At 46.2% G+C, this 23,421-nt stretch overlaps 1 protein-coding gene across 2 annotated transcripts in view; it reads left to right on the top strand.

The window, feature by feature from the left end:
- Positions 1–23,421, top strand: part of MESR3 (misexpression suppressor of ras 3) — a 187,868-nt gene that overhangs the window by 102,663 nt on the left and 61,784 nt on the right. For both annotated transcript variants that reach the window (XM_069304053.1, XM_045768896.2), the window contains one exon: positions 11,379–11,426. The gene's annotated coding sequence lies outside the window, so the exon portion shown is untranslated. The remainder of the gene's footprint in view (positions 1–11,378; positions 11,427–23,421) is intronic.

Below are 23,421 nucleotides of genomic sequence, written 5' to 3'. Positions count from 1 at the left end.
CGGCATCAGTGTTTACTTTCCTTGGGTCGTGTTGCACACCTCCAACTCCCCTCCTCCGTCTCCCCCTCCCCCCTTCCTTCCCCCTCCTCTTCGCTTTCCCTCTCCTGCATACCGTCCCTCTTCCCTCCCACAGTACTCTCCCATGCGGCCACCATTACTTTCATGTGCATAATTGTTTCACCAAAGTCTCCGACGTAAAGTAGTGCTACACCACTACTTTACCTAGGAGATCTTTACCTGAGTTTGCACCTGGAGTGCTCAGGATTGGGAGATCCGTTACCTGTAGCCACGTGCCACAGGTAACGGTAACCCAACCTGATCCTGGCAACCACTGTGTCGCACAGTCTGGTCCACGTTTTGTGCTGCCCATAAACATAGGTTTCAGATGTGAACAAATCATAGCTTTTTATACTGGTGCTTTCAGGTCGTTGGGAGTCAGTAATTTCTCTCTTATCAGACCTGAGTGTTTGGAACAATATAGTTTTGACTGCAGACATGGGGATTCCGAGGACTAATTCAACTTTATCTTTGTTACATGCTAATTTGCCTGCAATATGTGTCATTATGATGGGTTATATTTATGTGTGATGGTATCCATACAAAGGAGATTTGAGACCCTTTACTCTGTGCAGCGATTAGGTTATTTATAATTGGTAGTATGAGGTTCTTGATGTCAATCTTCGAACCCTGATGAGCCATCCCTCCCCCCCCATACCCAGCCACGGTTACCCCCATGCCCCAGTGAACCCTGGCGAGCCATACCCCGCCACGGGTACCTCCGTGCCTCACGATTGCGAACCATACCCCCGCGAGGGTATCAGGTGAAGGAGAGTGGGTTGGGGCCGGCCAACTTGAGCACCTCCCTCCGGCCCCTGGCTGGCGGAGACGGCTGGGGGTATTGAGGGAATCCCGCGCTCCCTTTTTTTCAGGGATTTTCCTACGCGGCCCTTAAGCCTCTGGCTGGTCCACTAAGCGTTGCTTGTTTCTGTTTTCTGACTCGTATGGTCGCTTCAGTAAGATTTGGTCCCATGTGTTTAACAACTTCTGCTCTGTTGAATCTAAGTTGAAATCTTAATGGGTTTGTAACTGTGCACTGTGTTAGATAATGTTCCAGTGGTCTGTCGGGCATTTCTCCACAATGCTGACATTTCCTCTCATCTTCCGGAACCTGTAAGCCTATTTCCCATGCACATGGGTATCCAAGCCTGATGCGATGTAAGTGTACTTCTGTTGTTCTACTGCTTCCTTTCATCAAATATAGTTGTTCGTAGTTGGTTGAATTCTTGTACCAACCCGCAGATCCTGATGTTGCAACTGCTGTGTTGTGGTCACTGTACATCTTTTGCATTGCTCTGTTTATAATTACTTTTGTAATCTGTGATAGACTCTGTGGTATGTAAATGTCTACATTTCTTCTCTTAGTTGCAAGTTGTGCAGCTTCGTCTGCAATGTCATTTCCTATTATTCCCACCCGCGCTCCCTGGCTCCTTCCATGATGAAAACCCCGTCATATACATATATGTGTATATCTTTGTCCGTAATGTTGGCTATATCAGTTATTTATAAATTCATACAATACATACATACGGAAGGTGGTGGTGAAGGGGATCAACGGAAAGGGACGTGTACTGACCTGGACACTTAACCTGACTATAATAACAGGTGAGCCGATGGTAAATTAAAATGTAAAATAATATAAGAACATACAAATATCATTCGTAGTGCAATACAACTAGGTGAGTACCTGACACGCTTCATGATGATGGGATGCTGACAAGTGATTCATCTTGATAAGAGCAGAGAGAGACGGACTATCAACACTGGCTAGAACCCAATTTAGAGACACTAGAGAAAAGAAGACCAGGAGGTGCCGGAACAACCGTGGACATCTTCAAGAGGAAACTAGATTTATTCCTCCAAGGAGTGCCGGACCAACCGGGCTGTGGTGGGTATGTGAGCCTGCGGGCCGCTCCAAGCAACAGCCTAGTGGACCAAACTCACAAGTCAAGCCTGGCCTCGGGCCGGACTTGGGGAGTAGAAGAACTCCCAGAACCCCATCAACCAGGTATCAACCATAGGTGATAACGTACATGGTACTGAGAGGAAGAGACAAAAGTACAAAGTGAACAAATCTACAAAGGCCGTGCTGAGGGTTCGAACTTACGGCCGGGATGATCCCAGAGCCTTAGTCGACTGCTCCACTTGATTTGATTTGATATATCACGCTATTGTGATTTCTGTGTGTATAAAAGTACAAAGTCTTCCCCCTGGAGAGAGGCATCAGAACCCGCAGACTCTGGTCAAGCCGGATGCTCAGAGTTTTAATGGTATGCACTACAGTCCTGAAACTTTAGGGAGGTATAAATGTATCCTTAAAAATATCAGTAAAGCGGGTTAATAACCGATAACGCAATTATTGCTGGTTGAATAGAGGCCATCCGTTACGGATTGGCATCCAGACACTCCTGCCTGGCCAGGACTCGAACCCAGACTACATCGTGTCACCACTGCATCACCGGGGACATCATAAGAGACAAGCAACTAGTCATTTTTAAAATTTAAAAAAGGACTTCCTAATATTAATTAAGGAAGGCACAATACACAGCCAACCTGTGACCAAGACTGGAATATGTAACTCTCGCCTGGAATTTGCACCTTGTCATAGGTTGAGCCGAAGAAATATATGCAAATGCTCCTATGCCCTGTCCACTTGGGCTGGACGGTAGAGCGACGGTCTCGCTTCATGCAGGTCGGTGTTCAATCCCCGACCGTCCAGGTGGTTGGGCACCATTCCTTTCCTCCCGTCCAATCCCAAATCCTTATCCTAATCCCTTCCAAGTGCTATATAGTCGTAATGGCTTGGTACTTTACCCTAAAAATTCCCTTCCCTCCCTCCTATGCCCTGTATGTGCAGTCAACAAGTCGAATACTCTGAAAAAGGTAGTTGTGGAAGCCACCTCCATCCACAACTTTAAAGCCAAATCTGACCCAAAATTTGAACGTCAAGATGATTAGATATAAGGCATCAGGTACAGCAGGGCAGGTAAGGCGAGACCGAGAGCTAGACCTCGCCATCCCGTAGTCACTGTTAGGCAAGTACAACACGAGGGGAGAGACGCCGTGGCCATCTATGAGGATATTCTCATATAACTCATAAATTGATCTTAGCTGTGAGGGCCAGTCCGATGAGCGTCCAGACCAACGCGTTCTCGTCCTCGATGTCCCTCTCACTCTACGTTCCTCCTCTTGTGTCCCTCTAGTGTGTGTCCCCTCGTGAGGTGACACACTCACTAGAGTGTGTGTGTGTCACCCGTCCATCGTAGGTGCCATTAGTGCAGGCGCTGGCACCATTACCAGTGGTCTGGCATCATTAACCTCTGCTGCTGCGCTATTAACATAATGCTCGTGGCTCTTGCCTCTCTTTATTGCTCTTACTGACCTGGAGGAGGAGTCGTTACTTGAAGAAGTCGTCGTTACCAGAAGAAGTCGTTACCTGAGGAAGTCGTCGTTACCTGAAGAAGTCGTCGTTACTTGAAGAAGTCGTCGTTACCTGGAGAAGTCGTCGTTACCTGAAGAAGTCGTCGTCACCTGATGAAGTCGTCGTTACCTGAAGAAGTCGTCGTTACCTGGAGGAGTCGATATGACTTGAGGACTCTAGGTGACTCGTAGATTTATTACAACCTGGTGACTCGCCGGGCGACCTGGTGACTCGCCGGGCGACCTGGTGACTCGCCGGGCGACCTGGTGACTACCATCAATGATGACAATTAAAAATCTGGTAAATGTAATACAAATTTTTAGTGATTTCACTTACAATTTGCGTTAAGGCCAAGTTATATGCACCAGTTCTCCCAAGTCACTATCGCGCACCAGTTCTCCCAAGTCACTATCATGCACCAGTTCTCCCAAGTCACTATCGCGCACCAGTTCTCCCAAGTCACTATCGCGCACCAGTTCTCCCAAGTCACTATCATGCACCAGTTCTCCCAAGTCACTATCGCGCACCAGTTCTCCCAAGTCACTATCGCGCACCAGTTCTCCCAAGTCACTATCGCGCACCAGTTCTCCCAAGTCACTATCGCGCACCAGTTGTCCCAAGTCACTATCGCGCACCAGTTCTCCCAAGTCACTATCATGCACCAGTTCTCCCAAGTCACTATCATGCACCAGTTCTCCCAAGTCACTATCGCGCACCAGTTCTCCCAAGTCACTATCGCGCACCAGTTCTCCCAAGTCACTATCGCGCACCAGTTCTCCCAAGTCACTATCGCGCACCAGTTCTCCCAAGTCACTATCATGCACCAGTTCTCCCAAGTCACTATCGCGCACCAGTTCTCCCAAGTCACTATCGCGCACCAGTTCTCCCAAGTCACTATCGCGCACCAGTTCTCCCAAGTCACTATCGCGCACCAGTTCTCCCAAGTCACTATCGCGCACCAGCTCTCCCAAGTCACTATCATGCACCAGCTCTCCCAAGTCACTATCATGCACCAGTTCTCCCAAGTCACTATCGCGCACCAGCTCTCCCAAGTCACTATCATGCACCAGTTCTCCCAAGTCACTATCGCGCACCAGCTCTCCCAAGTCACTATCATGCACCAGTTCTCCCAAGTCACTATCGTGCACCAGTTCTCCCAAGTCACTATCGCGCACCAGTTCTCCCAAGTCACTATCATGCACCAGCTCTCCCAAGTCACTATCATGCACCAGCTCTCCCAAGTCACTATCATGCACCAGCTCTCCCAAGTCACTATCATGCACCAGTTCTCCCAAGTCACTATCGCGCACCAGCTCTCCCAAGTCACTATCATGCACCAGTTCTCCCAAGTCACTATCGCGCACCAGCTCTCCCAAGTCACTATCATGCACCAGTTCTCCCAAGTCACTATCGCGCACCAGTTCTCCCAAGTCACTATCGCGCACCAGTTCTCCCAAGTCACTATCATGCACCAGCTCTCCCAAGTCACTATCATGCACCAGCTCTCCCAAGTCACTATCATGCACCAGCTCTCCCAAGTCACTATAGCGCACCAGCTCTCCCAAGTCACTATCGCGCACCAGCTCTCCCAAGTCACTATCATGCACCAGCTCTCCCAAGTCACTATCATGCACCAGCTCTCCCAAGTCACTATCATGCACCAGCTCTCCCAAGTCACTATCATGCACCAGCTCTCCCAAGTCACTATAGCGCACCAGCTCTCCCAAGTCACTATCGCGCACCAGCTCTCCCAAGTCACTATCATGCACCAGCTCTCCCAAGTCACTATCATGCACCAGCTCTCCCAAGTCACTATCATGCACCAGCTCTCCCAAGCCACTATCATGCACCAGCTCTCCCAAGTCACTATCATGCACCAGCTCTCCCAAGTCACTATCGCGCACCAGCTCTCCCAAGTCACTATCGCGCACCAGCTCTCCCAAGTCACTATCGCGCACCAGCTCTCCCAAGTCACTATCATGCACCAGCTCTCCCAAGTCACTATCGCGCACCAGCTCTCCCAAGTCACTATCATGCACCAGCTCTCCCAAGTCACTATCGCGCACCAGCTCTCCCAAGTCACTATCATGCACCAGCTCTCCCAAGTCACTATCGCGCACCAGCTCTCCCAAGTCACTATCATGCACCAGCTCTCCCAAGTCACTATCGCGCACCAGCTCTCCCAAGTCACTATCCGCACCAGCTCTCCCAAGTCACTATCGCGCACCAGCTCTCCCAAGTCACTATCGCGCACCAGCTCTCCCAAGTCACTATAGCGCACCAGCTCTCCCAAGTCACTATAGCGCACCAGCTCTCCCAAGTCACTATCGCGCACCAGCTCTCCCAAGTCACTATAGCGCACCAGCTCTCCCAAGTCACTATAGCGCACCAGCTCTCCCAAGTCACTATAGCGCACCAGCTCTCCCAAGTCACTATCGCGCACCAGCTCTCCCAAGTCACTATCATGCACCAGCTCTCCCAAGTCACTATAGCGCACCAGCTCTCCCAAGTCACTATCGCGCACCAGCTCTCCCAAGTCACTATCATGCACCAGCTCTCCCAAGTCACTATAGCGCACCAGCTCTCCCAAGTCACTATCCGCACCAGCTCTCCCAAGTCACTATAGCGCACTTAACCAAGTGTTTAACGCCAACCAACGTTTTTATACGTATTAACTTCCCGTAATTAGTATATAAAAGACTGTGAGTGTTTTGGAAGGGCGATTACAGGAGCGGTTAGTCGAAGTTTTTGGGCTTGTTTGTGAGGCAAGACAAGCCAGGAACTTGGGCTTGTTTGTGAGGCAAGACAAGCCAGGAACTTGGGCTTGTTTGTGAGGCAAGACAAGCCAGGAACTTGGGCTTGTTTGTGAGGCAAGACAAGCCAGGAACTTGGGCTTGTTTGTGAGGCAAGACAAGCCAGGAACTTGGGCTTGTTTGTGAGGCAAGACAAGCCAGGAACTTGGGCTTGTTTGTGAGGCAAGACAAGCCAGGAACTTGGGCTTGTTTGTGAGGCAAGACAAGCCAGGAACTTGGGCTTGTTTGTGAGGCAAGACAAGCCAGGAACTTGGGCTTGTTTGTGAGGCAAGACAAGCCAGGAACTTGGGCTTGTTTGTGAGGCAAGACAAGCCAGGAACTTGGGCTTGTTTGTGAGGCAAGACAAGCCAGGAACTTGGGCTTGTTTGTGAGGCAAGACAAGCCAGGAACTTGGGCTTGTTTGTGAGGCAAGACAAGCCAGGAACTTGGGCTTGTTTGTGAGGCAAGACAAGCCAGGAACTTGGGCTTGTTTGTGAGGCAAGACAAGCCAGGAACTTGGGCTTGTTTGTGAGGCAAGACAAGCCAGGAACTTGGGCTTGTTTGTGAGGCAAGACCATGTCGTAGACCATGTCGTAGCTCAGTCGATTAAGGCAGCGTCTGGGATGCTCTCGGACGCAGGTTCGAATCTTCGTCACGGCCCTTGTGGATTTGTTCATTAGCTGGTATAGAACCGGCCCTGTGGTCAGTGTAAGGACTCCTGGCTGTGTTTACATATGCTTTCCTATGGAGCAAACGAGCTCTAGCTCTCGGGCTCCACCTCGTACGTGGTATATTTATATCCTCCGACGTTCTAATTGTTTATATCTGAGATTGAAGTGGCCCTCCGGGCTTCTATTTCAACCTTGTTTATTTGTTTACAACGCTTATTGAAAACAAGCGCCGCTGCGTGTTTGGACTAACGCAGATGTGTGAGCCTCGTGGTACAGCTGCTTCGATTCAAGGGCGGGACAGAAATGGTCTTTGCACGGTTTCTTTCATCTGATGCCTCTGTTCTTCTTACAGTAAATAGATAACAATTGAGTTAGGCAATTGTTGTGGGGGTTGCATCCTCGGGAGGGTTAGTTCAACCTTCGGGGATGGGCGGGGGGGGGGTGATCTTAATACAAGCCTTAAGTATATATATATCATATAAACACAGGCTTCCTGTCCCCGATAAAACGAATCATTAATCATTATTATTATAAGGTGTTTGCATGATTAATGCAATGACATTCATTCCTTATATTTCTAGTTGAACTTCCTTTTGAAGTTCCTCATTGAACTCTCTCTTGACACTTTCTTCTTGTAGCTAAACTATTACACTCTAGCGCGTCCTGACGTCCCTCTGGTGCGTCTATATCTTCTCTGACGTCCCTCCGGTGCGTCTATATCTTCTCTGACGTCCTCCGGTGCGTCTCCATCTTCTCTGACGTCCCTCCGGTGCGTCTACATCTTCCCTGACGTCCTCCGGTGCGTCTCCATCTTCTCTGACGTCCCTCCGGTGCGTCTCCATCTTCTCTGACGTCCTCCGGTGCGTCTCCATCTTCTCTGACGTCCTCCGGTGCGTCTCCATCTTCTCTGACGTCCCTCCGGTGCGTCTCCATCTTCTCTGACGTCCTCCGGTGCGTCTCCATCTTCCAGCCGTGTCCTCTGCTCCTTCCGTTTTTTCAGTCCGTCCTGGACCATTCTCAAGTCAATTGTGTCACAATTCCTATTCTCACAATCGACTTAAGAATGGTCCAGGACGGACGGAAACGTCGTCGTCCCTTCACTTTCTAGTGTGTGGTCTGGTCAACATCCAGATCTCCCTGTAACCTCTCATAGTCACTTTTGCTTGTAATTCTCGTCAACTTTTCATCGTCATTTACATATATCAGGAACAGAATGGGCCCAGCACCACGTCCCTGTGGCTCCCTACTTGTGACACTTCGCCACTGTCCTCTCCCACCGTCACCCTCTGCTTCCTACCCGAGAGGTACCCTCCCTCAACCACTCCAGCACTTTTCTAGTTTCACAGCTTTGTTACCAAGTGTGTATACAAGCCTTCTGGGCGGGACGGAATAGAACAATTTCTGCCCCTCGAGGAATACATAGCCCAACCTTCTTGCTCTTGTTGTATCAGTCACTTGGTCATAGAATTTGAATACATTCGTTAGACATGATCTAACGTCACTGAAAACTTGTTGGTTCCTAGAGACTATAAAATTGTTTTCTAAATGCTGCACGAGTCGTCTCCTTAATGTGACTCTCTCCAGTATCATGCAAGGAATGCATGTCACCCACACTGGTCTGTAGTTCAGCGGCTCCTGCATTTCTCTCTTTCTTGTGTAAGGAGACGAGGTGTACTTACCTAGTTGTGCTTGTGGGGGTTGAGCTTTGGCTCTTTGGACCCGTCTCTCACCTGTCAATCAACTGGTGTACAGATTCCTGAGCCTACTGGGCTCTATCATATCTACATTTGAAACTGTGTATGGAAGCAGCCTCCACCACATCACTGCCTAATGCATTCCATGCACTAACTACTCTGAGACGCATACAGGACATACTGAAAAAGAGGGCACAGGTTAACAGGGCATACTGAAAAAGTCCTTTCTAACGTCTCTGTGGCTCATTTGGGTACTCAGCTACTACCTGTGTCCCTTTGAGCGTGTACCACCGGTGTTAAATAGTCCATCCTTGTCCACCCTGTCAATTCCCCTGAGAGTTTTGTATGTGGTGATCATGCATCCCCGAGCTCTTCTGTCTTCCAGCGACGTGAGGTGCAGTTCAGGCAGCCTTTCCTCATAACTCATGCCTCTTAGTTCTGGGTACTGGCCTAGTGGCATACCTCTGAACTTTTTCCAGCTTCGTCTTGTGCTTGACAAGGAACGGGCTCCATGCTGGGGTCGTAAAGTGTGTGTACTTACCTAGTTGTGCTTGCTGTAGTTGAGCACTGGCTCTTTGGTCCCACCTCCTCCTGTGTGTGTGTGTGTGTGTGTGTGTGTGTGTGTGTGTGTGTGTGTACTCACCTATTTGTACTCACCTATTTGTGCTTACGTGGGTTGAGCTTTGGCTCTTTGGTCCCGCCTCTCAACTGTCAATCAGCTGGTGTAGAGATTCCTGAGCCTACTGGGCTCTATCATATTTACACTTGAAACTGTGTATGGAGTCAGCCTCCACCACATCTCTGCCTAATGCATTCCATTTACACCATGTGTGTGTGTGTGTGTGTGTGTGTGTGTGTGTGTGTGTGTGTGTGTGTGTGTGTGTGTGTGTGTGTGTGTGTGTGTGTGTGTGTGTGTGTGTGTGTGTTTGAGTGTGTGTGTGTGTGTGTGTGTGTGTGTGTGTGTGTTTGAGTGTGTGTGTGTGTGTGTGTGTGTGTTTGAGTGTGTGTGTGTGTGTGTGTGTGTGTGTGTGTGTGTGTGTGTGTGTGTGTGTGTGTGTGTGTGTGTGTGTGTGTGTGTGTGTGTGTGTGTGTGTGTTTTGCTGTTGGCTTCAGTTCCTCCTTTTCAGTCCTTAACCTCTCATCTCCATTTTTTTCTCAAAATAACTTTTACTTACCACCGATCTTCTTCTTCGTTCTCCCACCCAACACAGATTCCGTTACCTTCCTCATATACCTTCCACTTCCCCTTCCACATCCTACATTCTTTTCCCCTCTCCCTTCCTTCCTACCCACCTAAGGCTCCCCCTCCCACTTCCCCGCCCTCGTCTCACAAGTGGGTGACACGAGATGAATCTCTTAAGTGGGTGAGAGAACCGCCTACGTGCTGCCAGCCTCTGGGGCCTCACTTCAACTCCTCCCAAGACATTGACTGCCCCACTTAAGAGGACGCAAGCTGCAGACGGCCTCCGCAACATTTGTGCACGAGTAAAACAAGCGTGTGAACAAATGAGGGAGATGCTGCAGTAATGTCCAGTTCTGGTCTTCCCAAAACAAAACAAAAAACAATGGGGGTTTGCTTAATAAGGACTAGCATGAAGCGAGTTTTTATATAGCAGGATGCTCAGGGCTAAGGTCATTGTTTACATTATTGTGGGTCAGTTGGCCTGGTGTGTGTGTGTGTGTGTGGAGGTGTTGACGTATCTAGTAGTGCTTGCCATCAGTGACAGCCAGGAAGTGAGCTGTCCAACCTTTCTCACCTTCCTCAACCAGCCAACCAGTTGGCTGGTTTAGGAAGGTTGAGCTCATATAGAGTTCTAGCTCTTTACGCCCCCCTCGACCCCCGCCTGCTAGCCTCGTTGCTCTTGTTACATTATAATTTAACTATTGTGACGTTTGAATTTGTTGGAGGATATGGCTTCAATGTTGTGGACGGAGGTGGCTTACACTACCTGTATTTCAGTGTATTCCACCACCCGTGCAGGGGGTACTAGTTCTTGTTTACAGTTATTCGATCAATTTGCGTTTCCAGTTTCCGCCTATTCCTTCTTGCTTTACTTTCTCTTGATTTTAAAGAGGCTGTCCTTGTCCACCTCGTTTATTTCCCTCGGGATCTCGTATGTTGTGATTATATCTCCTTCTGTTCCTTCTCTCCTCTAGGTCGGGGAGATAGCTAAGCTCACTTAACTCTGATACTGATTTTGTTGCTAATGTATGTTTAAGGAGAGGATGGAGGGGTGAGTGTAGGGATGTATGGGACATTGATTAGGTAGGTACTCGCTTTGTTGTGAGTACTTACACTCTGTGGGTACTCACTTTGGTAGGTTTGCGTGTGTAGGAGTGGTTGGGGGTGGGGGGGGGGTCATCACCCAGGCTGGCTACCAAGGGTAACTCCTGGAAAATATGTGTTAATAATGTTATTCACAAGACGTATCATATGAGTCCTCAAGAAATATTTACAGTTTATTTACAATATTTATTTACAATATTTATTTTAATCTGAAATGTGCCATTTCAGATTATTTTTAACCGAAAACAAAACATTTTACAAGCAACTTTAATTTAAAATCTATTTGATTCTAAAACGTTTTGACTATTTCTAAACATTTTATAATGGAATCCATTAGCGCGATGTTGGGGGGGGGGGGGGGATTTTGGACCAAGTTATTATTAATAAGATTTGTTGACGCTTATTAAGGAGAGAAATGTTGGCATGACTTTATTTCTTACTTTTTTGTTTTTCCAGGTGTTACAAGAACGTCAGAATTGTTGCCGCTGCTGCTTTCTATACCTGGTGAGTAGTGTTGCTGTCAGCTGCAGCTGGTGTGTTGTGTTGCTGTTTGCTGTCAGCTGCAGCTGGTGAGTAGTGTTGTTGTCAGCTGCAGCTGGTGAGTAGTGTTGCTGTGGTCAGCTGCAGCTGGTGAGTAGTGTTGCTGTGGTCAGCTGCAGCTGGTGAGTAGTGTTGCTGTCAGCTGCAGCTGGTGAGTAGTGTTGCTGTCAGCTGCAGCTGGTGAGTAGTGTTGCTGTCAGCTGCAGCTGGTGAGTAGTGTTGCTGTCAGCTGCAGCTGGTGAGGGCCAATGTTGTCAGCTGCAGCTGGTGAGGGCCAATGTTGTGTGGGCTGTGTGGAGAATGAGTACAACAAATCCCTCTCCCAAACAGCCGCCAGCAATTAGCGTCAAGTAAGGATATGCTGGTAACTCGTGTCCTACTCTGGCTACAGGTCTCTCTCACTCTCTCACTCTCTCTCTCTCTCTCTCTCTCTCTCTCTCTCTCTCTCTCTCTCTCTCTCTCTCTCTCTCTCTCTCTCTCTCTCTCTCTCTCTCTCTCTCTCTCTCTCTCTCTCACTCTCTCTCTCTCTCTCACTCTCTCTCTCTCTCTCTCTCTCACTTTGTGTGTGTGTTTATACACGTTTTTTTCCTTCTCTGACTCAGACTAATCCGTTTACTCTGCCTGTCACGGCCTGAACCATTAATGTGTTCAGTCATTACTGCTTCATCAAGATGCTCCCTGGGCTGTACTGTGTGTGACCTTCATGCATTAATATCTTGGTTGTGTTGCCGCCAGGGACCCTTGTCGTTCATAAGTTTGCCGGTGACGTACATCAACTTAGTCATTAGCAGTACATCAACAGTTAAATGTACTGTGTACAGCAGTACATTAACACATAGATACATTAATAGTACATCAACAGTTAACTAGTGATGTACTATTAATGACTTAAGCCAACAACGGTTCATCAACAGTTAAGTCATTAGCAGTACATCAACAGTTACCTGTTGATTTTGTCCGAAGTTAATAACTTAGCCATGGATGTACTTTTGTCCGAAATGACTTTTCTTGTGAGTATTGCAGACACATAACTGAGTTATTGATGTGTGTATTTGTGTGGGTGATTAAATATGTATGTGTATGTATATAGGTATACGTTATATATATATATATATATATATATATATATATATATATATATATATATATATATATATATATATATATATATATATATATATATATATATATATATATAAATTTTGTGAGGGTACCACCTCTGGTGCCAATGTGGGGACCCATAGCCTCGGAGAAGAAAATAAAAAGTATTCAGAGGAGACCTTGTGGTTTCTCACTGAACACTAATATTATCTTCTCCTACCACCCCCATTCTTTTGTATGTACACATATATATTTACTTTATTTGAACTTTGTTACAAAAAAGGAGTTACATATGGGTTACAAAGATGGTTATCATAGGTTGTCGAGTTCCTCCAGCTCCTCAGATGGCGGGCAGGAACCCTGGATGCAGTGCGCATTTCCCCTCTGTATCGCCACACTGAGGCGCTGGAAAAGAAAGCTTGCAGCTCTTGGGTCCCTTGTTGTTTCAATGAGCCTAGAACCCAGTTCCTTCAAAAAACTGGTAGCACTTTTACCCCAGGCGCCGAGTGTCTCAGAAGCAATGGAGACAAAATTGTAGTGGTGATCCAGTTCTCTATACTTATATATATATATATATATATATATATATATATATATATATATATATATATATATATATATATATATATATATATATATATCATTTTAATGTAATTTCTGTGTGTTTGTGAAGTTGGGGCGTAGAGTGTATTCTGTTCTTCCACCCGAGTGCTTGCGGGTGATTGGTGAACACTTGGAGTGGCTTCAGTAGGGACCTCTAGACTTCCTGTGATTTCAGTTGAAATTAGGTTATATAACTTCACAAGTCAGTGGTGGTCTAGTGGTAGAGTACGCGGCTTGGCAATGCCTGGGTCGCAGGATCGCGCCCACCTCACAGCCCTAGTGATTTTCTAATTGGTGTACTGTTAAAAAAAATGAATTGTGATTTATTGTTAGCAATTGATGGATTGTTAATAACTTAGCAATAAATGTGTTGATAGAACAAATGTACTATCAACACCTCTATCATGTCACCCCTAACTCTTCGCCTTTCCAGTGAATGCAACTTAAGCTTTGTTAATCTTTCTTCATATGAAAAGATTTCTAATTTGGGGAATTAACTTAGTCATCCTACGCTGGACACGTTCAAGTGAATTTATATCCATTCTATATATTCATTGCTAAGTGTTGATAGTACAAATGTACTATTAACGTATCCACCTATTAGAGCGTTAGCAAGACTAGAGCTTGACACAGCATACATGGCGCGTGAGTGTGAAGGCGAGGTCTGGCGTTGCCGGCCCCGACTGTCTGTCTGTCTGTCTGTCTGTCTGCGGTAAATGACTCGTGGCAGAGACCATTCATTGTCCCAGTGTGTGGCCTGGTTAGTTGAGTGTGGGGAGGGGGGGGGGTGAGTGTAAGCTCTTGCTTGGACAGCAGCCCGTCCTCATAAACAGTGGCCAAATGCTTGTTGATCTACCCGCCTACTACCACCCAACTCCCTTTTGTTTATGAATGAAACGTCCAAGTGGTTGGGCACCATTCCCTTCCCCACCGTTCCATCCCAAATCCTTATCCTGACCCCTTCCCAGTGCTATATAATCGTAATGCCTTGGCGCTTTACCCTGATAGTTCCTTCCTTCCTTCCTTCCTTCCTTCCTTCCTTCCTTCCTTCCTTCCTTCCTTCCTTCCTTCCTTCCTTCCTTCCTTCCTTCCTTCCTTCTTTCCTTCTTTCCTTCCTTCCTTCCTTCCTTCCTTCCTTCCTTCCTTCCTTCCTTCCTTCCTTCCTTCCTTCCTTCCTTCCTTCCTTCCTTCCTTCCTTCCTTCCTTCTTTCCTTCTTTCCTTCCTTCCTTCCTTCCTTCCTTCCTTCCTTCCTTCCTTCCTTCCTTCCTTCCTTCCTTCCTTCCTTCCTTCCTTCCTTCCTTCCTTCCTTCCTTCCTTCCTTCTTTCCTTCCTTCCTTCCTTCCTTCCTTCCTTCCTTCTTTCCTTCCTTCCTTCCTTCCTTCCTTCCTTCCTTCCTTCCTTCCTTCCTTCCTTATGAATGAAAACAGTTTACTCATGATTCACAGCTGCAACCCGCAGCCCGTCCTCCACACAAAGACCCAAAAGTGACTCCATGCACCCGCCAAACCCCAGCTGTTTATGAATGAAAAACGGTTTACACACGACTCACAACTGATGACGTTCGAACACTTCCGGAACAAGTGCTTCACTGACGAATTTTGTTCGAACCACAACGCTATAAATGCTTCACCCACGTACTACAAATACAAATAATCGCCAACAGAACCTAAACACCTAACCTAACCTAACCTATGCCTATATATGCACAATATGCTAATATATTATAATATTAATTTATACTTGAGAAAATTCCCGTTTTGAATGAACAGCATGTAAAAATTTATGAATGCGTCTGTGGGGTCGACCGCTGGATGGAATGGACTTACAAGTCGAGGACGGGTTGGGATTTGTTCATGTATAGTAGCTGTTGATATGTTCGTGTTGTGCCTGCGGCGTGCGTGTGTAGAGGACAAAGCCGTCATTACTACACGCACACAGCCCTCCTCCTCCCTACAGCCACCACCACCACTCAGGGACCTGGCTGGCGGCGCCGGTCCCGTATGACAAATTGATCTGAGGTTCCCCTGATTATCACTGTTGGGTAGCCAGGGGCCAGATTCACGAAGCAGTTACGTAAGCACTTACGAACGTGTACATCTTTTCTCCATCTTTGACGGCTATGGTTACATTTATTAAACAGTTTATAAACATGAAAATTTCCCAATCAACTGTTGTTATTGTTATAAACAGCCTCCTGGTGCTTCGGAGCTCATTAACTGTTTAATAATTGTAAACAAAGCTGCCAAAGATTGAGAAAAGATGTACAGGTTCGTAAGTGCTGGCGAAACTGCTTCGTGAATCTGGCCCCTGGAGTTTCGCCAAGTGATGGTTACTTCCTCTAGAGTATAAAGTTTCGGGTGTGGGAAGGTGGTCGAGTCATTGATGACATTTATGACAGCATCGTAATGTCACTGTCGTCAAATAAATCAAATATTTATCAAATTTTTGGATAATGTTCATAAAATTGGGTGGAACACTTCAACAGGAAGAGCCAAGCCGACGGATACAATGCCTCGACGTGCAACAGGATAAGAGGGTTAACCAATTGGCAACGGAAATCTTAGTGTGTGTCTCCTGTTCTTTTGGTCAGATCGCATCGTACACTCGACTGCCCTACGGGCGGTACAATGGAAGACAGTGTCTGTCATTTAGACGGATATGTCACCATGGCAAGTTGCCCGCGTGGCTTGTCGATTTCTTCTGGCAAGGTCCAGAGCAGAACTCGCTTCCCCATCATCGTTCTGGAAGCAAGTGTCCTTTGGCCAAGTGCCTGACATCCTCTCTGTCACCCCTCTGTCATCCCTCTGTCACCCCTCTGGACCCCCTCTGGACCCCCTCTGTCATCCCTCTGTCACCCCTCTGTCACCCCTCTGTCATCCCTCTGTCACCCCTCTGTCATCCCTCTGTCACCCCTCTGGACCCCCTCTGGACCCCCTCTGTCACCCCTCTGGACCCCCTCTGGACCCCCTCTGTCACCCCTCTGGACCTTGTCTACACTCTGCCACAGGTTATCGTAAAACAACTTGTTGTGTTAGATTCAGCTACTGGGAATAAAAAGTTCCAAGTAGCACGGGCTATGGTGAGCCCCGCTCCTGTGCTTACCTGGCACAGGAGCGGGGCTGTAAGCTGAAGATGATGATAAAACAACTTCCGACCATTGGCTTCTAGTTGCACCGGGTCATTCCAGTCGGCTGAAGCTAAACCTCATATATGTGGGAACTTTTACCATCGGTTTAGAGGACTTTGTCTATAGTGGTGTCCCGAGTATTGTCTAGCCCGACCCTCTTAACGCAATCCACTGATACAGCACTTGTCACATACTTCCGCCTCTGAGAGAGACATGGTTAAATGTATTCAAATGTTTGTTGTTTACAAGGTGTTAGGAGGTAGTTGATGCTGTTGCTCTCCCGTGTCAGAGATGAGGAGGAGGAGGTGTCGACCAGCCTCCTCTTCCCCCACTACCAGCCCGACACAGGAAGCTGGCAGCCCTCAGGCTTTGTCTCTCTTTCCTTCATCCTCTCGCTTTTTTTCTATAAACACCGCATCTGGCAGGTGGTGCTGTGTTACCATGTCTGGCAGGTGGTGCTGTGTTACTATGTCTGGCAGGTGGTGCTGTGTTACTATGTCTGGCAGGTGGTGCTGTGTTACCATGTCTGGCAGGTGGTGCTGTGTTACCATGTCTGGCAGGTGGTGTTGTGTTACCATGTCTGGCAGGTGGTGCTGTGTTACCATGTCTGGCAGGTGGTGTTGTGTTACTATGTCTGGCAGGTGGTGCTGTGTTACCATGTCTGGCAGGTGGTGCTGTGTTACCATGTCTGGCAGGTGGTGCTGTGTTACCATGTCTGGCAGGTGGTGCTGTGTTACCATGTCTGGCAGGTGGTGCTGTGTTACCATGTCTGGCAGGTGGTGCTGTGTTACCATGTCTGGCAGGTGGTGCTGTGTTACCATGTCTGGCAGGTGGTGCTGTGTTACCACGTCTGGCAGGTGGTGTTGTGTTACTATGTCTGGCAGGTGGTGTTGTGTTACCATGTCTGGCAGGTGGTGCTGTGTTACCATGTCTGGCAGGTGGTGCTGTGTTACCATGTCTGGCAGGTGGTGCTGTGTTACCATGTCTGGCAGGTGGTGCTGTGTTACCATGTCTGGCAGGTGGTGTTGTGTTACTATGTCTGGCAGGTGGTGCTGTGTTACCATGTCTGGCAGGTGGTGTTGTGTTACTATGTCTGGCAGGTGGTGTTGTGTTACTATGTCTGGCAGGTGGTGCTGTGTTACCATGTCTGGCAGGTGGTGCTGTGTTACCATGTCTGGCAGGTGGTGCTGTGTTACCATGTCTGGCAGGTGGTGCTGTGTTACCATGTCTGGCAGGTGGTGCTGTGTTACCATGTCTGGCAGGTGGTGCTGTGTTACCATGTCTGGCAGGTGGTGCTGTGTTACCATGTCTGGCAGGTGGTGCTGTGTTACCATGTCTGGCAGGTGGTGCTGTGTTACCATGTCTGGCAGGTGGTGCTGTGTTACCATGTCTGGCAGGTGGTGCTGTGTTACCATGTCTGGCAGGTGGTGCTGTGTTACCATGTCTGGCAGGTGGTGCTGTGTTACCACGTGTGACAGGTGGTGCTGTGTTACCATGTCTGGCAGGTGGTGCTGTGTTACCACGTGTGACAGGTGGTGCTGTGTTACCACGTCTCGTCAGTCCACTCATGTCCTTCACGATAAAGATTGTAATAGTTCGGTCATAAGATTAAGACATGTTACCATCAAAGCGTGACATTGTCGTACTGTAATTTAGTGCAGACTAGTTACAGCGTCGATCCAGTGTGACGCGCGTGCGTGCGCGTGCGTGGGTGTGTCCCCCCCCACCCAATGGGGCCTCCCCCACGCCACAGGTGCCCCCAGATTTCCCCAATAGGTGTCTGTGTCAGCCAGCGCAGCCTGTCTGTTCTCTTGGTTTGCCACAACGTGGAAAAACTAGTCTTAGACAAGCCAGAGACGTAAGGCACCCAAGTAACCTAAGCCAGCAAAGTGATGCAAAGACAATTGTGGATATTTGTAAGTCGCTTTTTGTTTTTTTAGTATTTTGTAAGTTGGGGACCACAACACCATATGAGTGACGTATTGGTTGAGAGGGTTATTCAACGTAGGCTGCTTGCTCGTCCGGCGACTCTTGGCAATTCCTACATGTGTGTATCTACTATTTATTTTACTGTTTACTATTTGTGTCTACAGAATAGGAGCCTAATTCACGAAGCAGTTACGCAGGCACTTACGAACGTGTACATCTTTCCTAAATTTTTGACGGATTTGGTAACATTTATTAAACAGTTTACAAGCATGAAAACTTGCCAATCAACTGTTGTTACTGTTATAAACAGCCTCCTGGTGCTTCCGACCTCATTAACTGTTTAATAATTGTAAACAAAGCCGCCAAAGATTGAGAAAAGATGGACAGGTTCGTAAGTGCTTACGTAACTGCTTCGTGAATCTGGCCTTCGAATTATTAGCTCTTGGAACCCGCCTTTCCAACCAATCTATTTTTCCTCTATTATACCTCCTACATATATTTCTCTCTATCACACACATATCCCCAGGAAGCAGCCCGTTGCAGCTGTATAACTTCCAGGTACTTATTTATTGCTAGGTGAACAGGGACATCAGGGTGAAAGGAACTCTGTTCATTTGTTTCCGCCTCAGCCTGGAATCGAACCCGGGCCCTTAAGACTAAAACCCCCGAGTGCTGTCCACTCAACCGCGAGACCCCGTGTATTCACCTAGTTGTGCTTGTGGGGGGGTTGAGCTCTGCTCTTTCGGCCCGCCTCTCAACTGTCAATCAACTGTTATTACTATTTTGTGTGTGTATGTGTGTGTGTGTGTACTCACCTAATTGTGCTTGCTGGGGTTGAGCTCTGGCTCTATAATCCCGCTATATGTGTGTGTGTTGGGATGTTTATGTATGTATGTATGTATGTATGTATGTATGTATGTATGTATGTATGTATGTATGTATGTATGTATGTGTGTGTGCGCGTTTACGTTCGTCTGTCCTTTTCAAGATGTTCATACTCAAGTCCTCTTTATTTTGCCTTCTATAAATTCGTTCTTCTCTTTTCCTGCCTTCTCTTCCTCTCCTCCTACTCTTCATTGTCCACTCCCTCTTACCGCCGCCCCGCCACGCCCTAGATAACCAGAGATAAGACATGGGCGTGGCCACCCACACATAACCACCGTCATTAATGGTCATATCATCTTCAGAAGTCTTCGCTTCATAGTAATTATTACATTTTATTCCTTCTCAAATGTTTATTTTAAATTATTCAAAGATATATAATGCAACTTGGTGGCCTTATAACATGTAGTGTTTGTATTATACAGTATAGTGTAGGTAAGGTTATGTGAGTTAACAATTGTATTGTTTTTTTCTTCATACATTCCTCTTTTATTTGAAGGATAAATGGGGGGGGGGGGAAGATGTCGCAAGATGGGGGAAGGGGTGCTGCAAGGATGGTATGATCGTTGGGTATGAATGAGCTAGGGTCCCGAACCCGTCCTCGACTCAAGTCCATTACATCCAGCGGTCGACCCCACAGACGTATTCATAATTTTTACATGCTGTTCATTCAAAACGGGAATTTTTCTCAAATGTAAATTAATATTATAGTATATTAGCATATTGTACATATATAGGCATAGGTTAGGTTTGGTGTTTAGGTTCTGTTGGCGATTATTTGTATTTGTAGTACGTGGGTGAAGGATTTATAGCGTTGTGGTTCGAACAAAATTCGTCAGTGAAGCACTTGTTCCGGAAGTGTTCGAACGTCAACAGTTGTGAGTCGTGTGTAAATCGTTTCCATTCATAAACAGGGGGGTTTTGGCGGGTGCATGGAATCACTTTTGGGTCTTTGTTTGGAGGACGGGCTGACCGCTGGATGTAATGGACTTGAGTCGAGAACGGGTTGGAGTTGACTGCGCTGATTGTCAAAATAAGCCGTTTGGTTGAATTCTACATCATACTTTAAACTACATCGTACTTTAAACTAATTTCACTAGTTTTGTATTGTCATAAATAATGTTTACTCAAAGTTCCCTTCTTATTTCACATCGGTTATTGGGCCCCAATTTTTGTAGCGGAACACGAAGGTGTATTGCGGCCGTTGTCCTCCGCCGAGCTACCGAGGCTTCACGTAAACATTCCCGCGTGACCGTCACCATGGCAACGCCCATGGCTCCTGGGACTACGCCCACATGGTTGCCTGAACACCAACCAGAATTAACGGTTGATATGGACTCATAGTTTATTCATTTGAAAAAAAGAGGACAGTTGGATTCTGTTTTTCCCCGTTCTTCAACTACTGGACGTTGTTGTTGTTATTTTAAATTCAGCTACTTGGAACAAAAAAGTTCAAAGTAGCACGGGCTATGGTGAGTCCGTAGTGGACTTAAAATTACTTAACATACCTTAATTTCCTCTGTTTGCATTATGTATATTTTCCTCGCGTTCCATTCCTTCTTTGTTGAACTTGTTATAATCTTGAATGTGTCATTTAGAAGATGTTTTAGAAAACTATTTTGAAGATATATCGTCAGTAAAGACTGAAAGCCTAATAATATTGTGTTAATTAACTGCGTTACAACGCGGGTTCACTCTCCTCTGGGACACTAGTTTTTATTTAAGATTAAGATCAAATGAGTATTTCTTTACGATATGTTAACAATTTGTTTTTTATTGTAATGTGAGAAAACATAATAGAAATGAGATGTCTTTAAGATACCTGGAAGAATGGCGGTCCATTTTATACATACTGGAGCACCACAAAACCCTAACAAGTCCAAAACATTGATAAGAACACAAATTTTATCTAAAATGATGTAACACTTTGTGCTTTAATATTGATGTTGCTCTCCCGCCTAATCTTCAACCTCTTAAGTAATAGAAATCATGATAGCAAATTTTAAGATGGATATCTGGTAGTTACCACGTGTTATAGTGCTACGGGCTCACCATAGCCCGTGCTACTTGGAACTTTTTGTTCCAGGTAGCGAATCTTTAACAATAACAACATGTTATAGTGACTCATTTGACCATGAGTGAATACACACACACACACGAATGGTTCTACAAGACTGTAATCTAATCTCTATACGGCATATTTACACGACCCAATGTTGCTTCAAGGTGCGTAATAAAATATAACAAAAATATAAAATACAACATTTAATAAATATCAATAGTTTGCTTCAACAGATTATTTAAATAAGCACAAATAGCTAAGATAGCATTAGGAATGTTATAAAATAACCAAACACAAGGGACTGCAGTATCTAGACGTAATTAGAAAGCGCGACAAAATGTTCGACTAATATGGGAGACTATTTTTAAAACTGGCTACTTCAGTGAATTGAGCCCGACAGGCAGTCCAGAGCCATTTAGACCAGGTTTAATTAATCCATTGCACAGTTTCCCAAATTCTTTAATCATTTTTGTTGAAAGACCTGACTATAATTTTAAAATCATCAGAGTGTAAGTCATGACCTTAACTGTAAGGTTTCTAATTAATGAATTAGTTTCACTTAATTAATGAGGTAGTTTCACTTAATAACTCGGGGTTTCTGTAAGAGAAATTTCTGTGTTCACCTATTCTAATTTTAAGGTTTCGGAAAGTACTGCCTCTGCAGGCGATGAGTCACAATAACGTGGCTGAAGTATGTTGACCAGACCACACACTAGAAGGTGAAGGGACGACGACGTTTCGGTCCGTCCTGGACCATTTTCAAGTCGATCAACTTGAGAATGGTCCAGGACGGACCGAAACGTTGAGAATGGTCCAGAACGGACCGAAACGTTGAGAATGGTCCAGGACGGACCGAAACGTCGTCGTCCCTTCACCTTCTAGTGTGTGGTCTGGTCAACATACTGCCTCTGTATCCGCTATGATATTTGTTATAATCGATCCAATAGAATACAATATTGGAACACGGATCAGATTGTGTGAATCTTTTAATTCGTGTCACTATTAATTGTATTTTTTCTCGGATAATCATTCATAGGAGTTTTAATATAATATATATTTTTGTAAAATTAATTAATTTGAGTTATAATTTATCAAGAAAATAATTGTTTTATATGAAATAATGGTAAGGATAGCCATTATATTGAATAAAATAATTATTATAACATATAATCTTCACAAGACAAATCACGTTAATGTTATCGGCATCACAGTACTGTGCTTAACTAGGAGGATTGAGTGTGTTAAGATCAGCTTCATCATTCATGTATACCTTGGGGGTCTATTCATGTATACCTTGGGGGTCTATTCATGTATACCTTGGGGGTCTATTCATGTATACCTTTGGGGTCTAGTAGAGGAAGGGAAGGAGTGTTGTGGATGAGACTGGAACTGAGGCACTGAGGTGTCGAGCGACAGTGTCAGTGATGGTGGCTTCACTCTCTCTCTCTCTCTCTCTCTCTCTCTCTCTCTCTCTCTCTCTCTCTCTCTCTCTCTCTCTCTCTCTCTCTCTCTCTCTCTCTCTCTCTCTCTCTCTCTCTCTGTCTCTCTCTCTCTCTCTCTCTCTCTCTCTCTCTCTCTCTCTCTCTCTCTCATCCCACCTGACTCATGAGGTAGCACCAAACCTGTATGAGTGGCGCTGGATTCTGACTCAGCCCACCTTACTCATCAGGCAACACCAAGCTTGAGTGAGTAGTGCTACTGCTGCCTTCCCCCCACTCCCCCAACACACCTGACTCACGTGTTGTGCTCGATATACCGTATTGATCCAGGGTTTTTAATCCATATGGCATAGAAACTAACCTGCAGAAGGAACACTCCATGGGAAGGAAACTGCAAGGGGAGAGGGCGGGACTCTTGTGGACGAGAGGGTGACGAGGAGGCTTACTCTTCAGGGACGGGAGGGCCAGCTGCTTGGGTGCCGCGTATAATAAATAGCCTCGTACTTGGTGTGTGGTTTATTAACTTTACTGACGTTCATGTTCTTTGTCGAACCTGGTTTACCGGTTTGACTGGAGATGGCTTCTACGACTGATTTCAGTCCATTCCACTAGTGCAGTCCACTTGTTCACCCGTACAGGGTACCAGTATTTCCTTACATTTCTTATTTATTTGTGTTCCAGCTTCCACTTTTTGTTTTCTCGCCTTTCTTTCTCTGACTTTACTTTAAGGATATCACCCGTGTCCTGTCCAAGTCCAATACTTGTATTATTCCACAATAATCTGCAGAATTGCGTACCTAACAGGTTTTACATTG

The sequence above is a fragment of the Procambarus clarkii genome, chromosome 51, assembly GCF_040958095.1.
Source record: "Procambarus clarkii isolate CNS0578487 chromosome 51, FALCON_Pclarkii_2.0, whole genome shotgun sequence".
NCBI classification, from domain to species: domain Eukaryota; kingdom Metazoa; phylum Arthropoda; class Malacostraca; order Decapoda; family Cambaridae; genus Procambarus; species Procambarus clarkii.
The sequence above is the reverse complement of the archived record's forward strand: the minus strand, read 5'-3'. Positions and strand labels throughout refer to the sequence as shown.